The sequence below is a fragment of the Pezoporus flaviventris genome, unplaced genomic scaffold (genome assembly GCF_033815535.1).
Source record: "Pezoporus flaviventris isolate CSIRO_AGI_PZ_B2104156 unplaced genomic scaffold, CSIRO_AGI_Pfla_v1 ptg000023l, whole genome shotgun sequence".
Taxonomy (NCBI): domain Eukaryota; kingdom Metazoa; phylum Chordata; class Aves; order Psittaciformes; family Psittacidae; genus Pezoporus; species Pezoporus flaviventris.
This window is the reverse complement of record NW_026892571.1, coordinates 8,885,516-8,905,492: the sequence shown is the minus strand read 5'-3', so window position 1 is coordinate 8,905,492 and position 19,977 is coordinate 8,885,516. Positions and strand designations below refer to the sequence as shown.

The window sequence follows — 19,977 nt, the reverse complement described above, 5'->3', positions numbered from 1 at the left end:
GCGCATTTGCATCTTGAATAGATGACCTGACCTGTGAATTGATACAGATGTGGTTTTGGCTTGGCTTTGCCACCAGTAAAGATGCAGTATTTCTTTATTTATGCCATTGGGAGTACATAATGTCTTGCAAATAGTACATCAACCATTGCATACAGCTGAGTAAGGCTGTTCCTGTATTAGATGATGATTCCCAGTCCTTAGTTCTGCATTACTCTTTCTCTTCTGTGGCTATCACAGGCCGCTTCAGTGTTACTATCATCTATCATAGATGACAGCATTTTTAAAGTTCAGGTAGCCACATTTAGGAGGCAGTTTTGGAACTCATCTTTGGTCTCGTTGCCATGTTATACCTGGCATAAGGCTCCTTCATTGATCACAACCCTATCAATGGATGACTGTTCTGGATTCTCCCTTTGACCCCATGCCTTCGTTTAGTCCTGATTAAACTACATCATTTCTCTTGCTTAAAGAGCTCATTGAGCCATACATGTTGCTTTTCTTTTACCAATGACAAAGTAAGTGTAGTCCTCTCCTTTGAGATGTACAAGCTCCTTAGTATCTGAAGTCTTTTCCTTACATGGTAGGGATGAATGTGGATGTATTTTCTTACTACTGATGTCAAGCCATCTGAAATCCAAATACTGTTTCACTGTGAGCCTTTGTATTTTGCAGGCATTGTAATCAGAAAAGTAGTCATATTTTAAGAAGCAAGATTAGTAACTCCTGGCTGGGGGAACCTGTGACTGACACATGTCAGAGTTCCAAGTCTGTTTTCAAATTTCCAGAGACAAAACATATTCTTCACCCTCTGTAGTGAACATTTCCATGATTTCTAATAGCTCTCACTATTAGGTGTTTTTTTAAGTTGTTTCTTCTCTAAAAATATGTCTTTCTTTAATTTCTCCTGCTACTTCCAGTTAACTAATTTACTAAAAATTCCTGTCTCTTGATGTCTATATTCATGGCGTCTTATACACAAAGTCTATATAAGCAGTTAATAAAAAGCAAGTTAATCACCCTCTATTTTACAAATCCATATTTGGATTTAAACTGTGGCCAGCAGGACAAGAGAAGTGATCACCCCCTTGTACTCAGCACTGGTGAGGCTATACCTTGAATACTTTTTGTTCAGTTTGGGCTCCTGACTACAAGAAAGACATTGAGGTGCTGGAGCATGTGCAGAGAAGGCCAACAAAGCTGGTGAAGGGTCTGATGAGGAGCAGCTGAGGGAACCAGGGGGTGCTTAGCTTGGAGAAAAGGAGGCTCAGAGAGACTTTATAGCTCTCTACCTGAAAGGAGATTGTAAAGAGGTAGGGGCCAGTCTCTTCTCTCTAGTAAAAAGCAATAGGACAAGAGGGAATAAACTCAAGTTGTGCCATAGGAGGTTTAGACTGGGCATTAGGTGATACTTCTTCACGAAAAGGGTTGTCAAGCCCTGCACCAGCCTGCCCAAGGAAGTGGTGGAGTCACCAACCCTGGAGGTGTTTAAAAGACTTGTAGATGTGGCACGCACTTAGGGAAGTAGTTTAGCTGTGGACTTGGCAGTGCTGGGTTAACAGCAGGACTCTGTGATCTTAAAGGTGTTTTCCAACCTGAATGATTCTATGATTCTACAATCATAACTTCAAATCCATAGTCTGTGAACTTCACAAGAGGTCTCTGAAGCACAGAAAATGTTACTAGCACACTCCACATCAAGTGTAATCAACTGTACTCTGAGATACCAGAATAAAGAAAGACTGGCAGTAATGTCTGTGCAGCTAGAATGAACTTCTCTAGTAATGTCTACTATTCTGTGAGAATTTAACTTCTTACAGACCAGAGGCAACAGGTGAGCAGGAACACATGTTCCTATTGCCACCAGTATAATAGATCCAAGTGTAGAGTATTTGAAGGATATTATGAGCTGCTGCTTTACATTAAAAGCTCAGAGCTTTCCTGAGCAATGCTGGGAGGTTGTAACTGTGCCCTGGCAGGAATCTGCTGCAGGGCTCCAGACCACCAGCAAAGAAGTTTAAGGGTGGACTGATTTGTTTAGATTAGAGGAAATATCATCTTCTTGATGTTTAAGAGGTCTCTGCTGCTATCCGTGATGTCAGTGGCAACCGATAAATCCACGGTGGGACTCGACCATCACACTCTGTCAAGAAACATGCATTTTTTTCTGAGAGATCATTTAGGAGGGAGCGATAACATGTAAACATCTGGTCATAAAGAGGCAGGCTCCTTCCTCCCCGGATGTCATAAACTTGGCTCAAACTGAGCTTCAGCATTTTTTATGTAAAATGTTTATAAATTAACTCCAAGTACAGAGGCATTCTGACCCTAAAGCAGAAACGGCTCAGGCACAGTTGGATGCAGAGCTGCCTGAAATTGCTCAGTCTCATACTTTCACTGAAGAAAACATGAGGATTTTTGAGAACACTCCAACAGTTTTCCCTTCTTCCTGCAGAATTGAAGTTTATCCTATTAGACTGAAGAGTTAACTCGTAGATAGATTCACTGGCATTTTTCCTCTTTCACCATGGGAGGAAGATGTGCTAGCTGTAACAGCAGCTCAGTTTAGTTTAGAGTGCTTCCACATATACCAGAGTCAGAGACTCCTACCACAGTCTTCAGCTGGACTTTAATTCCAGAAAACACAGACACGGTACCAGGCACAGGCTTTGAAATGAGTTTTGCACAACAGAGTAACCATTAGGATATAGCTGAGCTGCTTGAACTGTACTGTGCTGCAAAGGCAGAACACTGCTGGGGTCCATCCTGCTTTCTTCCTTTTCTTTGATGCTGTTTTCCGGCACACAAATCAAAATAACCATCTTGCTTTGTTAAACCTTTCTCGGCAGTGACTGAGCCAATCGTTTCAAAGTCAGTCGTGTCCCTCGAGGATGCTTGTTGATTCTGACTGACACTTGTTAAGTGTCACTGTCACTAACAGTCTTTGAAGAGATGTTCTTGCAGACTTAACAGAAGGGATGTTAATTAAACTGTTGATTTGTGCTATTCCATACGCCCATCAAACACAGCACGGTACTTTAGTAACTAAAGAGACACACAGTACTGAAGAGCATTTAGTTTTATCTATAAAGCTCTATCTATTACCTGAGAAGAATGTCAGGTATAAGCCAGTATCTGTTAGATGTTTTTGCAGCAGCCATCACTGCCTGCAGCAGCCTCCTTAAGTAACAACATCAAATACACCAGTGCTGTGGGAATGCACACTGAGGCTTATAACAGAAGCTGAAGCACCTGCAAATGCTGCTACATCTACTGTGAATCCAAGTGCAGCTGGATGTGTTTGCTTTCAAGATCCTTCACTTTGTTCTAGTTCAGAAAGATGCTCTTTCAGGTCGGTTGTTGATTCTTTTGAAGCTAGTAAAAGGCTTTGTTAGTGAGTTCATTCAATCCCAGGAGAATTCAGTATTGCAAAGGACCACTGACCCATCAGTCGCTAACCGAGCATTAGCTTTCCTATACCTGAAAACAGGCAGGTACTGAAGCAGTCCATAGTATCAGCCAAGCATTAGTATGGCATTTGCAAGTGCATCAGCTTACAGCTTACATTTTGCCCTGGAAGAAGGCAGGCCAACACAGCTTGGGAAACACCACTGTACAGGGTAACTCTTTCTGGACTGCCTTCCAGCTCATCCAACACATATATAATGTCAGACTAAATTTAGCTTATTTGATGCACATCTATTTGTATGAATGAAAAAGCCAAAAAGTTAATTCACATCTCCTTACATCCCATCATATTTTTATTCCATTTTTGTGCTTTGTCTTTGTGTTATGTCACACATCATTTAATACGACATCCTCATAGGAGCACTATCCTGCACTGAAGTCTTTTCCTCTCTCAAAATAAAGTATTGAAATTCCTTTAGCCTCAAAGTCTTCAAAGGTCTGAGTCTTGGCAGTGCATTTTCTACCACTGAAGCAAAGCCGCCTCTGGAAAGACATGTAACAGCTGTTTTAAGTGCAAACCCTGGTAATATGCTTTGGGTTTTTTTCAGAAGTGAAGGAAACACAACATGAATTTGTCACTTTGGAGGGATTGGAATGCAGCATTTGCTACATGAAACATAGCCAAGCAGGCAAACTCGAGTACTTGTACCTAAGAAAAGACAAACCAAGAAGCCAGTTGTATCTTAAGTTAATGTTATGTATGAATAATTTTATCATTCATTAATCTGTCATCAGCCTGGTAGTGCAAAAAACCAGTAACGGTTTACATTAATGTATCGAAGGCACATGTAATATATTCAGTGTGATTCATGCCCTATGGTGCTTTTTTGACAAGTTTCATAGCACTATAGTTAGTATTCATTAGAAATAAAAGCACTTTATAACACTTTGATACAATATTTGAGACAAGAACTGAACAAAGCAACTACTTCAGAGGCAAGAAAGCAATTAGGAAAGACACTTCAAGAAGTGTTACCGAGAGATCTTCAAAGAGCTCAGTTTCATACTATTGACAACACAGCACCTGGTAATGGCAGCACTGTCAGCACAGAAGATGGAAACATTTGCTCGTCTCCATCCCAGCAGGAGCATCACATCCACCTCCCCAGCAAGGAGATACACCTTCTGCAGCACCTCAGCATCCCTGGAACTCCCTTGTTACACAGAGCCCTGTTCAACATCTGTGATCATATGGGAGCGAAGAAAACAGGATGCAAGAGTCCATAAAAACAACAGCTCAAAACTTAGGGAATTATGCACTTCAGTTACACATCATTTCCTTCTCTGTTTTTGAAAGAATCTTTGTCCTTAATAAATATTGAAACAAGCCCATAAAAATCCTTTAAAATAAGCTGTAGGCTAAATGAATTTCCTCAGAAATCTCCCTTCCCCTATGCATGGGTTCACACGGGTTTGCCTTGGAAAATTTGTCAGTAAAATTGTGTATGCTTACCTTGGGCTTCTTATGGTCAGCTTAATTAATGGTTGAGCAGTATGGGCTGCTGTGCACATGAGGTAGGATGGCTCCAGAAGAACACCGCATGGTTGAAGTCAGTGGGTGTGTGCGCACACACACAGATTTACAAGCAAATATTTCAGAGTACCCCAGACTCGGTAAAAGTGCTTTGATTTTCAGCAGTGCTTCTCCCTTTAGCTTTCAGTACAGACCTGCGTGCTGAGCGTTTTGGAGGCAATTAGATCCTTGTGATCTGCAAAATGCGTGTATGCCTTTAAGTAAAAATATAAGTATGGGATAAAACTCATCTTCTCATCCCATAACTTTCTGCTCAGGTTCTTGGAAGGGTACCTGTAATGACCTGGATATATGAGGGGAGATGATACCCTAAGGCTGGAAAGGCAAACATAGGTAGCTTTCACTCCACTGCAGCTAGATTTCAGCTACCTTCTCCTCTTAATTCCCCAAAACTCCCTTTTTGGCCAGGTGTTAAGGATCAGAGTCCCCTTTTCTGATCCCTGTGAGTTGTTTGTAAGTGTGGGAGGGGGTCTATCTGGGGAAGGGACAGGTCCACAGAGAATGAGGCTTGTATGTAAGGACATGCAGCTGAACACAAATCCAGCAGCTCAGCACCCCCATGGGTCAGGAGGGCAAAAGGTTCTCTCCTGTCGATGAATGAAGAAACAAAAGGAATATAAAGTAGAAATAAAGAAGTGACTGCAGGGGGAACAAAGCACAAAGTAACTGAAATGTTATTTGAAAGCTTACCTTACAGCGAGAAATTCACAGATGATCTCTTATTTGGTGCCCAAAGGGGAAGCTGGTCTTTAATCAAAGCTTCCAGAGGACAACCTTTAGTATAAAAGGCAGTGAAAAGAGGATCTGGTGGCTGAAATCTAAAATTGGAACATTCACATTGAAAATAAGGCACAGATTTCTAACAGTGAGGGCAGTTATTTAATAGAGAAAATTATCAATTACAACATGACTTTTATTTTACTTGTATCTTAAGAAATGAAAGATACCCCCAAGGATACAACTGGTTGAGACATTTAGTAAGGTCCTGTGCTATACACAGACAGCAGGGTGCTTTTCATCCCTGGGGTAGCCCAGGTGAAGAGAACAGTGGCTTCAGGATCTACAACAGGGACCAACATATGCCTGTAAATCTTCAGACTCCTTGTCAATGGGCAAAAAAACCCCACTGAAACCCAAGGTAATCCCTATTTATAGAAAGGACTAAGCAGCTCTCAACTTTTCTGCATTGAACTGCTGCTGTTTATAAAAGAACTTTTCTTCTCCATTTGCACTGTATCAGGCTCATGTCAGCCAGTCAGGAGAAAAGTGCAGATTAGGACAGGAGATTGAGCTGCTGAGTGCATGAAGAGGCACTGGTAATTCTCCGTTACACTTCATAGGACTGGTGAGAGACCAGCAGTACCTTGTTCACAGCCCTCAGCAGTGTATTTTTAAAGCTAGCACCGGGTGCTGGCTAGCAGCCAGGTACAGTTATACCTTTACTAAAATTAAATAGTAACTGCTGTATTCCTGCACTGCAGTCTAACAAAATCAGGGAGCTTGACTATTACTCCCCCATCCCGACTTGAAAAAGCAGACAGACATTTCCAGCATACTGGAGTAGTCAAAAGGTTCAAGGATCACCAGCCAGGGATCTATGGCAGGTCCACGTCGCCTCCATGAATCATATTTCTTTGCAGTGAACATGTCAGTTATCATGGGTAGAAATTAAGTGACATAGTTACTACTCCCTAGACTACTGTTGAAGAGATACAGGTGGCTTCCTCAAAAGAGGCTCCTTAAACAGACCAAGTGATCTGGTCCGTACTCATGAAATTAACAGGAGGAAGACAACATGTAGCTATCAGATCCCTTCCTAGAACAATACTGGAGAGCTTTTAGAAAGTGTGCTCAGCAGAGAATTCCTGTTTAAAATCCTATCTGTGAGACAGGAAAAGGACATTCTTGAAAAGCTGAAGGATTCCCAAAGTGTTTCATAAAGAAGGACCCTACCTGGTGGCTCACACAGTTCTAACCCCATTGCTACTTACCTGGTGGCTCACACAGTTCTAACCCCATTGCTACTAGTGTAAAAATCAGTGTCTCTGATTTAGTGGGAGTCTTGGGGATGTAGCTCTAGCTTTGACACTATTGGAATATAGTGTCTTCTTGGTGTTTAATGTTGGGCTAGCTGGAAATCATTTTCCTATTAACTATCTGTGTTTTTTACTTTCTCTCCTTACTACCTCACTGTCTTTCACCTTTTCTGCACTAAAAGTGGCTGTTCCTCTGTCTCCAAGCTCCTCCTGCTCTTCTGCAGTAGACCAGCTCCTGTCTAACCATGAACATGCTCTGTAAGTCCTTTCTTTTATTACTGCAGCTCTGTGTGTGTGTCTGTTCTGTATTTATTGTAACAGAATTGAAAGGATCATTTGACGTATAGCTTAAGATTTGTGTAGCAGAGGCAGAAACCTCAGCTGAAGGGAGAGGTTTCACCCCAGAACATTTAGGGTGGGCTCGTCGCTGCAGATAACATGCAGCAGGAACACTGGTTGTCTTTTGGTGATGGTTGATCTCACTCAAAGGGCTGTTCTACAATAGCACAGGGTCTCACCAGTAGGTACCACACAAATGCATAGAACAAGATACAGAGGACAGTCACAAGCTGTGATTCATTTCACATTAGGGCTGCATGACACCACATACCAGAACAGAGCTGCTTTCTGCGGCCCTTGGCTTGACCAACCTATGCATAAAGGATACAGGACTTCTAATAATTCTTAGAGTTTAGATACAACCATAAGAGGTTCTTATAGCAATAGGGAAAACTCCAGTACCTGTCTTAAGTCCATTAAACCTTCTGACAGCTCTGAGGCTTCTTCTTCTCCCAGATGGTGTGCAGGGTTCCAGCTGAGCTCCTCCCACGGTGGGACAAGCATCATGGGAATGCTCCAGGGACCAGGCAGCTCCAGACACATAGCTCCAATTAGCTGAACATTAAAAAGAAGAACGGAATAAGTGTGAAATTGGCTTCCTGCTCAAGATGTTTCTGGAGAGAGTAGGGAAAAAGAGCAGAGCTCATTTTAAGACCAAAAAAATCCTGGTGGTTGCAATGGCAATATTCCTACCTTGAAACTGAGACTGAAAGTCACAAGAACTGATAGTTGATCATCAGAAGACACAAGAAAGCATCTGGCTCTTCAGTGTCAGACACCCACACCTGCTCCAGCATCTCAGTGTTACCTATCCCTCCACCTGCTCTCCACACCATGCTCTCTGCATCTAGGCAATGAAGCCACAGACCTGGAGAGATTATACCTCCCAGTACCCGCAGAACCTCCAATTACCCCAACGGATCTGTGGCAGGCAGGGAGTTTCTCTCCTTTTTCCCTTCGATGCTTCTGTTTATTCCTCATTAGGACACTCAGACATTGAACAGAGGCAGCAGATTTCAACAGCTGCTTTAAGGCAGCAGAGTTCAAAGAGGAGAACGCAGTTTCTGTTTCTGCCATCTGTAACTCTCCGTAGCCAGGTTCCCTGGGTAGGACGCAGCATATGCGGAGTCAGAGCTGTCATCAGGCTGCAATCTGCTCCCTGTGCTGGTGCTCAACCTGCTTTTGAAGTTTTACACTGCAGAACTCCCAACCAGTGATGGAGAACTGGCACCATCCCTTCAAAGGCTGTTAGAAATAAAGGACATTCCCCAGCAACAAAGGGTTACCAAAATGCCTTTTTGAATGCAGTGAAAGCTGCATAAGTTGATAGTTTAAAGTAGACTAACACGAAGTAGGGACCTCAAGCACAGAGGCAGCATCCCTGGCTGAACAGGAAGGGAACACTGAGCACTTCCTAGAGAAAAGAAAAACTCAGTAATTTCCAGCATCCCCCAGTTGCTGGCCATCACTGAACCTTGGAGGATTAGGAGAAGACTCTGGGATGTTTCAGAGCCAGTTGGACTATCCTTTGGGTATACTTAGAGGTCCAAGAGCACCCATAAAGCTCCTTAAAGGAGAGGGCTTCTCACCCTTTGCAGTGTCCAGGGCATGGAGAGCAGTCTCCCTGTGATGACTGCCAGCATCACTCCACACAATATCATCTCCTGTGAGTTCAGTTCCTGGGCCTCAAAGGCTATGACAGCAGCTCCAGTTTTCAGCAATATTCAGGTCCTTCCCCATCCCCACAGCCAAATACAGCTAGACAGGCAGAGAGGAGACAGAGCACCCTGTATCACTTGGGAGAAAGACAAAGAGAAGCACTTGGAAGAGCCCAGGTACAAACCCCATAACTCCCAACCCACAAAGATTCCCTCAGCTGAAATAATTGTCAGTGAGAGCAGGATTAGCACAGCTATCACTGCCTCTCACAGTATCTTTCATATCCTTCCCTCACCTTTTTGATGAGCTCCAGGACAGCCAAGCACTAACAGAGCTCCTTTAATCACCGCACCCACTGCAGCACACAGCAGTGCTGCTCTCCCACGTTTACTCTTTTATTTCCTCCTCTCCACGGAGACACTTGGTGCTCATGAGGCTTGTTAGGCTTCCTGCTGCCCTACCCATCTCACTGCTCTGTCTCTGGTAACCCTTTCCTGGCCAGGCTCTGCATACGAGCACCCTGCAGCCACATTTCAACTATGGAAAGATGCTGTTCTACACCATTGAAGGACACCACAAACAAGCACTACCTCAGTTCGAGGAGAACTCCATTGCATATGAGCACTCCCAGTGGGGATTATAATTTTGCAATTTACCCCTTTACCTAAGCCAACTGTCACGGACCAGCTGTCTGTCTACAACTCGTTTTTGCATGTCTTTTAATAGGCATACACAGAGTGCAAATGCAGCCTCAGGCCATCAGACACTTTCACCGTGTCATGTTACCTTCTGGAAGGCTTCATGGGGGGACATAAACTGTGCTGGCACCCAGGGCAACAAGAGTGAGGTGGGGTGAAAGAAGACCTCATTCTGCTGGTCACATTCCTCTGAGATGTTTCTTTGGAAAGGGATGCAGAGGGCAAGTCGTCCTGGTTCTTCTCAGTTGCTGATGTGCTGCTTTATATTGCTGTATGTAAGCAGTCATTGGCTTGGGAGGTGGCACCCACAGCACCTTCCTTTTCCTAAGAAGGGGTATTAGCCACAGAAGTTAAAAAATCATCCTGTACTGCATGTATATGTAAACATACTTGTACAGAATGGAGGAAACCACAGAAAATCCAAGCAGGTATCAGTATGCAAAACCAGTGACAAGTCTGGAGGTGATGGGCAAGAAACAAGCTTTACTCTCTCTGGGATAAAATGACCTGAAGGCTGAACTCCAAATCTGGTTTTGCTCACTGAGCTGCTGTCACCAATGCCAGCCTGTCCAAGCGATGGGATGGAGCTGGAAAGCTGAGACTCACTCAGACTCAGGTTAGGAGGCTTCTGCAGATTTTGCTTGAAGCAGGTTCGTAACTCTTCTGTATTCTTTGCATTTAGGGATCCAAAAAACTTTACTGGGCATTCATAATTAGATGGGGGTTGAACACAGTATTCAAAGTTCTAAATCTCAGACATAGATGTCTAACGTGTCTGTTAGTCCCTTGGTTCTGTATGTCAGGTGTTCGTGAAATGTCCTCATGTGAGTTTTTGTGTCTGCTTTCCTCTCTCTAGCAATTTCTCCACTGCTATTTCCCATCATATGGTCACATGCTCTTATCCCTACATAAACACTGCTTGACATGTCCATCACTTAGTTGTAATCCATCTTGACTGCAGTTCTCCCAAATACCTCAACTGAAGAGATCAAGAAAATGGTGATCTACATTCTCCAGCTCTGTGTGCTGCTAACTCACTTTATGCTGAAATAATTAACCTCTGCCTGGAGCAATCCAAGATGAGGTGCTGCCAAATCCTGTGACCCAGTAACACTTGAACATAACACCTCTCCACTTGCTCTGCTCATCACAGAGATGAAAATCTCAATTTTCCATAGTGTAGTCAATTGTGTCTGTGCTAAACAGTTACAGAACCTTATCAGTCTGGTCTGGGAGGATTTTACACTTTCCTGGTTGAAGTGAAAAATACCTCCCTCCAGCTCAGGACAACAGTGAGAGTAGCTCAGTTTCAGAAAGGAGCAAAGACAAAAAAGCCAAGTGCTACTGGCACAAGCCAGTTCACACTTGTGTGAATCAGAATCATAGAATAGTTAGGGTTGGAAAGGACCTTAAGATCATCTAGTTCCAACCCCTCTGCCATGGGCAGAGACACCTCATCCTTGATCAGCACAGTCCAGTGCCTCTTACACTGCTCTGCTAGCAGGAATCAGGGATCTGACCCCATGGCTTGGCAGGCTCCTTTACAGGATGGACTCCTGCTATCCTGGTTGTGAAATGTGCAGAGCTGTATTTCACAATTTGATGCTGATAAGGCCAGTCCTTATTTGTCGCAGTCTTTAAAGTCACCACTGCTTTCATTAGGGTCTGCAAAAAAAACCCCATGCAGGCTGCCAAGGCAATCTCTGAACCATGTAATTCATCGGGAAGTCAATTTAGCTGTTCCAAAACATGAAATTGTGATGAAATGATAAGCCCTGGCAGGCTGTAATGATAGAGTTACTTAAGAACAGTACTTTGGTTGGGGCTGCCTCCCCGTTTAATGTGGATTACTCTCTTTCTTTTGTTAAGGAGGTGGGTGACTCTGCCTCAGTGTCACTGGTGAAAGATAATGAGAGGTTCCCTTTGTGAGTCAGAGCAGAGCTGGAGCATCGGGGTAGAATGAACCTGCACTACGGTGTTTTGGTACAAGTAATTGCTGCTAAAAAAACCTCACTCTGGGAGGAAGCTATATTTATGGGGTCTCCAAATGGATCTCCACAGGGTTGGTCAAAGGGAGAAGTCTTCCAACAGATTCATTAAGCCGTTGCTGAGCTTCTGTGATTACCTACAGAGCCAGAGAAACACAAAAACACACTCCTATATTCCTGGTCCCTTAAACAGTTATTTACAAAGCTTTCACAGCATGCATTTCCTGAAATACTACAGAAAGCAGATCCATAGCTCCCCGAAATTGTCTTCAAAAAGGAGGATTGACTGTGCCTTTGAACAATGATTTCATAAAACAATGCAGCACCTTGTGTAATGTATTCCTTTCATGGGCCAAGTAAATTCAAAGTATTGCCAAGTCTTGTCTTTAAAATCAAATTAAAACTTAGAAAATACATGCTCAAAACTACGCAGATGTTTTCTCTGAGACTGCATTTTCCTTTAGAACCCTTTCTATTATAATGTGAATAGAAAATAAAGTTGTTTATATTTCTGTAACTCAACTCCCTAATGCTATTTTAGCCCTTACATTAACCTCACTCTAAACCGCTGAATTACTTGTGATACCATCCCTAGTTGTTAAACTGAAGGCAAAATATGTACGTGGTAGGGACGCTCTGTGTAGCTGAGGATTCACAGCTTAGAGCAAGCAGCTACTAAGAGTGTGGCAGTAGTCTTCCGGCCAACCCCATGAGCCACTGTCACCACCACAGGTTATAACAGCTCTGGGCCAATTTAGGATGGGCTAGAGACAGAGCTGGGATGATAAAACTGCTTCTTGTTCTTCTGTTTCTCTTTTTGTCCTTGTTTATGTCCCCCAGTGGATTTCATCACAGTTGTTATTGATGGGATACTCAGTGAGGCTGCAGAAAAGTTATTTGAGATCCTGCTGGGGGTTTTATGAGGCTTAAAAGCACTGAGAGGAAAGCTGTCAGTGCCCGTCACAGGAACACACCTGATTCAAACGCTTCAGACATGAGAAAAAGTATTTTCAACCTGTAACAAACAACTTTTCTCATAATTACCCTTGGAGACTGCAGACCACTGCCAAGGGGAAGGAAAAGCTCGTTTTCCTCTTTATACCTACCTTAACAATGCGTTAGTGTAATAATAATCTCTGATAGGAGTTATGGCTGCAGTCATAGGACAGTGCTCTTGGAAATATGGTTCAGCAACTCCGGTGAGGGGCTGCACAATTTTTCAAAGCATAAATCTTTCCATTTTGAAACTGCTCTCAAAGAGCAACTGGAAATACCCAGCCTAGATCTGACTTCTGGCTGGAAAGGGCAATAATAAGGATCAATGCTTCATTGCAAGCAGCACACTGGAATTAATTGGAAAGTGGATATCTGGCAACTTGCTACGTAGGTGCAGTGTGTGCATCATGCCCTGCGAATGCCACGTGCTTGTTCTCCAGGAGAAATTAATGTCTGATGTTGTGCAGCATTTACAGACTAGTCTGGGAGGGGAGTGCAGTGTTCTCCCACTGCAAAACCTTGACTCTAATCAAAAGTGAAGGAAAGAACAAGTTTATGGGGGAAATCAGGAGAGAGAGGAAGGCTTTCCATTTTTCTCCTGTTAAAACACAGGGTAAAAGAGGAAACTGGCACCTGTGTATGTGCATGTGCACGTGGTCTTGTGTCACTATATTCCATTTGCACCACTGCAACAGCCTCCTTAGCATTTGCAGGGAATAGCATCCTGGGGACCAGTGCTTCCTTTCCAACTGCCAACTGCAGCAACAGCAGCAGAAGACCATGCAGAAGCATTTCCTTGTCTTTTCCTCCAGACAACCACAATGGGAACTTCAAGGGTGCTTTTCCTTAAGATGGAAGGGATTTCTCAACCAAAATTGAGCCTCCATTCTCGTTTATTTCAACTAACGGCCTGGGAGTTGCACTGGGTTTAGCAGGACACTTGAGCATGTAGAAGAGCAGGGTCCTGCTGCAGAGTCACATCCTGGGGATGAGAGCCACTGCACCATGGTGCAGATGGCAGCGCCATTTTCAGAGCTATAAACAGTATCATTGTCATAGCTCTTTGAATGGTACTGCCATATGTACCGGAAAACCAGCATTTATGCTTGTAAGGGCTTTGGGCCAGCTGGATTTTCTCCCCATTTGGATGAAGCCGATCCCTGAAGTATCAATGAAAGCTGCATGCTGCTTTGGAGTAATTCACCCCCAGTACTTATTTTTGAGTGTCAAAGGATCATCACGTTCTCATCCGCCTCCTAACCTGGAAAACCCAAGTGTCCTGCACGTGGAGAGATTGCTGGTGCTTCCAACCTTCCCTGCTCAGTTCAAGAAGCAGCAGAAAGTTCGTGGAAATTTTGATAGAAAACCAGTCAGGCTGTGCATGTTCTTCTTTAGCAAGTATGGTATTTTTATGGCAGAGCGTATTTGACTGACTGTATATGTCTGGGTGGGCTGGTGAGTGGGGGGAGAGAAAGTGCTCATTTTAATTTCAGGGGTGCGTACCTCACCTTGCTGCCAGTGCAGCCCACATTGTGCTCCCCTTCATTTGTACTGCTGAAGGAATAACAGCCATGTGCAGCAAAGGATGCTACAAGTCACACTGATGAGCAGCACAGAGCCCAGCAGTGCAGCAGTGTCATGGCCATACTACCCCAGGAGCACAGGGGCTACAGCATGCTCTAGCTTCGTCCTTGCTGCAAGTGTTTTGCTGTAATGTTCAATTTTTTGCTGACCCTGCTTCTTTTTGGCAAGGAAAAAGAGGAGGCCAGCAGCTCTGGGCTTTGTGGAGGAAACAAACTAGTACAGCCCTGTAAAGATGCACAGGCAGGTGGTAGGGAAGGAAGAGTCCTGTTTGCCATGGAGCCATTGCAGACACTGAGAAGCTTCTCCAGGAGCAGTGGTCCTTGTGTACCAGATTTCCCTGGGCAGTTGATCCCTTTTGAGAGATGCCTCAGACCATAGACCATAGCTGAGGATGCAGAGAAGAGCCAGTTCTCAGGGAATACATGTTTACGGAACAAGAGTGTAACTGTAAACTCTCCTGGGCTGTGGCCAAGCCTTTCAGCTGACAAATGCCAGATATCTCTGTTTAACATTAGTCTGATGCCTACTTCAGAAGAGCCTACAGAGATCTGAGAGCCACAGAACTGGGCAACGTGTTTCTGATTCTGTGTGTGTAGTATCAGCAGTAGACTGTGATGACTAATGAGTACAGGCATTTGTGACAAACATGCAGTTTACTTGGCCACCCGTTTAGAGACATATTCTAAGACCTAATTAATTCTTTCAGTTTCTGGATTAAACTATTGTGCAAAACATCCCATCAAACAGAGAACATTACATGGTATGTTACTGTAATTAAATAAAGAGATAACTGAGCTCAAGAGATGCCCGCAACACTTAATTAAGATTAATTAAGCAACATGATCTACAGCTGGAGAAGATGAAACTGTGCAATTCAAAACTGGGCAGACAAAGCGGCTGTGACACATTGAATTCATGGAGGCACATACTGGGAACATGCTGTTCAGTGGCACTGCCATGGCAGCCTCACCAGACGGATTTATCGAATGAGGTTGTATTTAGCCCCTGAATACACCCAATTTTTTTGGCCAAACACAGGCATACACCTTAAATTGCTCGGACCTTGGCAGCTGGAGGCTTGGTAGCACAGATAAAGCACTGCCAAAATATACACAAGGCTTCCTTTACAAGCCCTCCCTGGGGCAGCAGCTGGATAAGTGTGTTCTTCATTTCTCTGATCTTTGATAGCTGCACAGTTTGTCTGTGTAACAGAATTATCCTACACCAGCTGTATGAAATAGTTGAGAGAAATTAGCACCTCTTAGCCTATTCAGAATGGAAGGACAATTCCAGCAATCTCTGTCATCAGCTCTTACTTCAGGGGAGAAATCTCTCCTAGAAAAAGCAAACAAGCGGCTTATTTCTTTTGGGCAAATTAAAAAAAAAAAAAAGGAAAAAAGTCAAAACAAGTAAGCCAGAGATTTATTATTTTTTACAGGAAGTGGGGAATCCCTGCCCAGGAATGCCCATGTGACCTATTGCAGTTTCACACCTTTTCGGCTTCAGCTGTGATGTTCTCTTGCTATGCATGTACTTAGGGCATGCCTGTGTCCGGGCAGAAATCTGCAGCTATTCTTGGGTCTCTTCATACGTGTTTTTTTTTCCGCAGCTTCTGGTTTGCAAACCTAATGCCCATACAGTAGATCACCTCAATAGGTGGCCTCTCTCCATATTTTGTTTCTCAGTCATGACAGCCTCATTCCTTAAAATTTAGCTGTTATGTTAAGCCATGCATCCTCCTAAATATTCTGAGGTCTCAGTACTGCAATGTCCTGGTGGTGTGTCCTCATGGCATATTCACAGCCAGTTTGGGAATTCCCACCAGAGTTAAGTGGCCATATATTACCAAGTTTTGTAGCTGAAACCATATTTTTCAGACTGCTGTTAATCACTGTGAGATCTTGCTTAGTGCTTTTCAATCACTCAAAAGATGTAAAGCTCAGCAAGAAAAAACACTCTTTGCACCAATATAATCTGCTGAAATTACTTTCATGTTGGTAACTGAATTGCTTTTTTGAATGGCATATGAGGTGATGAGTCTATCTGGAGCCACTAATCTGTGGTCCTGTTCAAAAGTAGTTTCCAGACTGCTGTAGAAACACAGGGTCAGTACAGTTGGCATCTCTGCTTGCTAAATAAGGCTTATATTTCAGATAACCCATCCTACAGTGTTAGGGAAAACACCGAGAGATCTGGCTGGAAGCTCAGTGTGGAGATCATGATGTGTAAACCCATTTGATAGGTCTGAAATAGGAACAGTCTGGGGCTGAAGTAAGGAGGTAAGCTGCTTGTTACACGAATGACCTTTGACTGAATAAAATTGCTTGTCATTTTAGAGTGTCTGATCCTGAAACTCTTGTATTTTCCTGACATAATTGGTGTGATTGTGCACTGAGAACTGTGAGCTTTGTGATCATCGCTCTTCTTCTAACCCTTCCCATGACCATGCAGGTAATTACTGAGGTGTCCTGGGGGCTGATTGCTTTATGGCTTCCAGAGAAAGTTGAGGTTGGCTGCTTTGACAAGGTGCAGAAGCTGTAACCTTGAGCCAGTGCCTTCAGCACCCCAAGTCCTTTGGATTCTTCTGTCATTACATGTTGGTGAATTGTAAAGAAGAGAGAGCAGTGAGCTCCTGAGGCTCTATCCTTGCTTTATCCATACTTTACTGTGGTATACTCAGCCCAGAGGTTTTAATTAAACTCACTTATCTGCAAGCTTCAGAGTCAACAAGACATGTCATGAAAACAGGTGTACTGAATTCTGTAACAGGCATTCTTCTCTCCTCTTCTCGTGAGCAACTGGAGTAGAAACTCAGAGCTCTCAGGGTCACATCTAGCTTAGAAAGGAACATTTAACCAGGAGCTCAGTGTTGATATTCTCAGTGTGACAGGGGATGTTTGGAAACTTTGAATTTCATTGCAGTGTATGACTGAAATCACACTTCTCAAATGTGCTCATTAGCCAAGGGTGTGACAACGCCCTCACCAGAGAACACTTTTCTCAGATATTAGCTTTAAGATAGCAGAGTTCTGAAAGGAAACCAGTGTCACACTTTAGACACCCAAAGATAAATATTTGACTTTGCTTACAACAAGTGATTGGTAGCACAAGTGAAAGGCTTAGAGGCACAGTGTGTGAAAACCATATGCTTTGGCCAAATCAGAGATCTCTATTCTAGGATAAATCATTTCACTTCTAAAAATAATTGGTAATGTCAGAAGGGCAAGCAAGGGGTTTAGCCTGAGCTAAATAATAAAATTATTTAGCCTGATAAAATAATAAAACCCAAACATGGGCAAATCCAGCACACCTCCTAGTATTTTTCTCCTGTAAGGGCTAATATGCCTTCATATTTTTATAGAAACAAAGATGAGTTTGCAGAAGAAGAGGGCAAAACGTTGTGTTTTATACATGTAGCAAGTATCATGCTAATCATGCATGTGATCTTTTGCTAAATCACTGGGCAAAGCTCATCTTAGATTGCCTCAATGTAACATGAAGTAGGTACAGAACTGTGGTTATTTCCTAAAAGGATGGATCAGTGATTGTTGTAGTTGAGCCAAAGCTTAAGTCAGTTACATTTGAAACTTGCTAGGTGAAATGCAATTTTCTGTCCCATTTGCTACATGTATCATTGCTTTGCTTTCCCTCAAGAAGTGAACAAACATAAATCTGAGCAATGTTTATTTACCAAAGCAGAAGCTAAGGCAGAGATTTATAGACTATGTCATCTTCTCTGAAGCAGAAAATAGACAGGCCCAAGAGAAGCCAAGGAAGGGCATATCACAACTTTCAGAAGTCTGGACTTACTTGTTTGCTTCTGCACTTTAAATCTGAAGGCAATATATAAAGCAACGGACAGGTAGGGCCTGCAAGCTCTGTGAGCCCTGAAAGATACTCGTATCTGCAGAAGGACTAAAAGAAATCATGAAATAGCAGTAGTGTAGTGCTAACAGCTGATATATGCAAATAAAGTATTTACACATACAGGTACAAACACGAAGAGACACAAAGAGTGGGTGATAATCCACCAACTTACGCCAAGGCTTAGAAAAGCTGCAGTATGTTGGTCTCAATGATGCGTCTGAAGTACTGTACAGCATAGGACTGTGGTGCTCTGGACACCAGGTCCATAGGTTGAAGCACTGGGGCCACCAGCGAGAGATTCATTATGTGAGAGGGGAAAGAAATTGCCCCTGTGGTTAGCCTGGCTCAGGAAAACCAGCTCTGCCCTGAGGAATCGACCTCCAAGGCAGCACATGCAGGTATTCTCAGTTTTAAGCCCTTATCTGAAAGTTCCCAGCTTGTTTTCCTAGATACCTTTGACTGACAGAGCAGCATTTTCTCTTTAAACCCTCGGGCAGCAACAGCCTCTGAGATGCCCTTAGTTACAAAGACACAGCAGAGCTCAGCCAGATAAGCAGATGTCTCAGGGAAAATACTGCATGGACATGGTCATGGTCCCACCCTGTAAAGCAAACCTGACCAATACAACCTTGTTGGCTTAGGCTGAAGGAAAAACTGAGGAAAACTGAGGAAAAACACAGATGGGGTTTTGCTTACTTTATGTCTGGTTTTGGTTTTACATTTTAAACATTTTTTGTTTAAATAAGGTACTGATATTTCTTGTGCTGGATAGACTATAAAGAAATTCCTCAAGTAAGCTAATAGCAGTTCTCATGCAGATAGAAGTTTCATTTGTGGATTGAAGGGAAGTTTTGCTCCTGAGGCTTCCTGGGACATCATCCTTCTTCCCAGGCACCTGTGCTTGGTTTCTTATGCTGCGGAGACCGCTTGTAGCTGTGCTAAGAGTGGTCTTGCTGCAAGATTTGATGACTTTGGGTTTATCTATCCCATCTGAAGCAAATCAGCCTCTTGATTCTGAACCTATATGATTATTTAAAACATACAATGTTTATTGCCACAGCGCAAATGGCAAGTATGTTTCTGATCTATCTTGACAGCATTCAGATTTATGTACCAGGTACTGTTGTGGTTGTTCTCTGTCATTTGCAGGTTTAACTATGAAATGTAACTTGAATGCCAATAAAAATATACATTCCACAGACCCATTCCAACAATCTCCAGAGCTTCATATATGCTTAAAGGACTCAAACTTGGCTGAGTCAATCTGAAGACTCATTATTCATAAAATCATTATTTTGGGTTTTTTTGCCTGCATTTCACTTTACATCAAGTAGAATAAATAGAATAAATGACTCCTTTCACCTGAAGCTAAATTTCCTCCCCCCCAGAAACTGAAAGCTAAATTGTGTCATCTGGGGAAGGAGTATGACTCTATCAGCCATACATCCTTTATTGTGTGCATTTCTCCCAGCTGATTGCCAGATATTTTGATTGCAGTAGTTACCTTCTCCTATGATCAAAGTCAATACATAGATCAATACAGCTCTGAAGTGTCATGTTCCAATCTACAAGGCATTTGTGTATCAAAGGTTCTCAAAAGGGATTGCCAAGGTCTCTTTTCAGTTTCTGAAAGCCACCAGAGAATAAATATCTGCTTTGATTATGCTCCCTAGTTTCTTGGATTCCCTTCACACTCCCCAAAATTAGAAACTGTTTGCAGCTATGCTCTTTCCACTTCAGATTTTTCCCTCTCCTGACACTTGAAGAAGCATCCTTGGACATGCTGTTTTCGAATGTTCAGACTGAGTTTG

At 43.1% G+C, this 19,977-nt stretch overlaps 1 protein-coding gene and 1 long non-coding RNA gene across 4 annotated transcripts in view; one reads left to right on the top strand and one right to left on the bottom strand.

Moving 5' to 3' along the window:
- The window catches only part of HTR4 (5-hydroxytryptamine receptor 4), a 130,798-nt gene that overhangs the window by 93,833 nt on the left and 16,988 nt on the right, over positions 1–19,977 (top strand). The gene's annotated exons all lie outside the window — the stretch shown is intronic.
- LOC133271293 (uncharacterized) lies at positions 3,755–9,487 on the bottom strand. The gene is made up of 3 exons (XR_009744068.1): positions 9,329–9,487; positions 7,777–8,619; positions 3,755–4,646 (listed from the first exon to the last, which is right to left on the bottom strand). It is a non-coding gene; the product is annotated as an uncharacterized LOC133271293 (long non-coding RNA).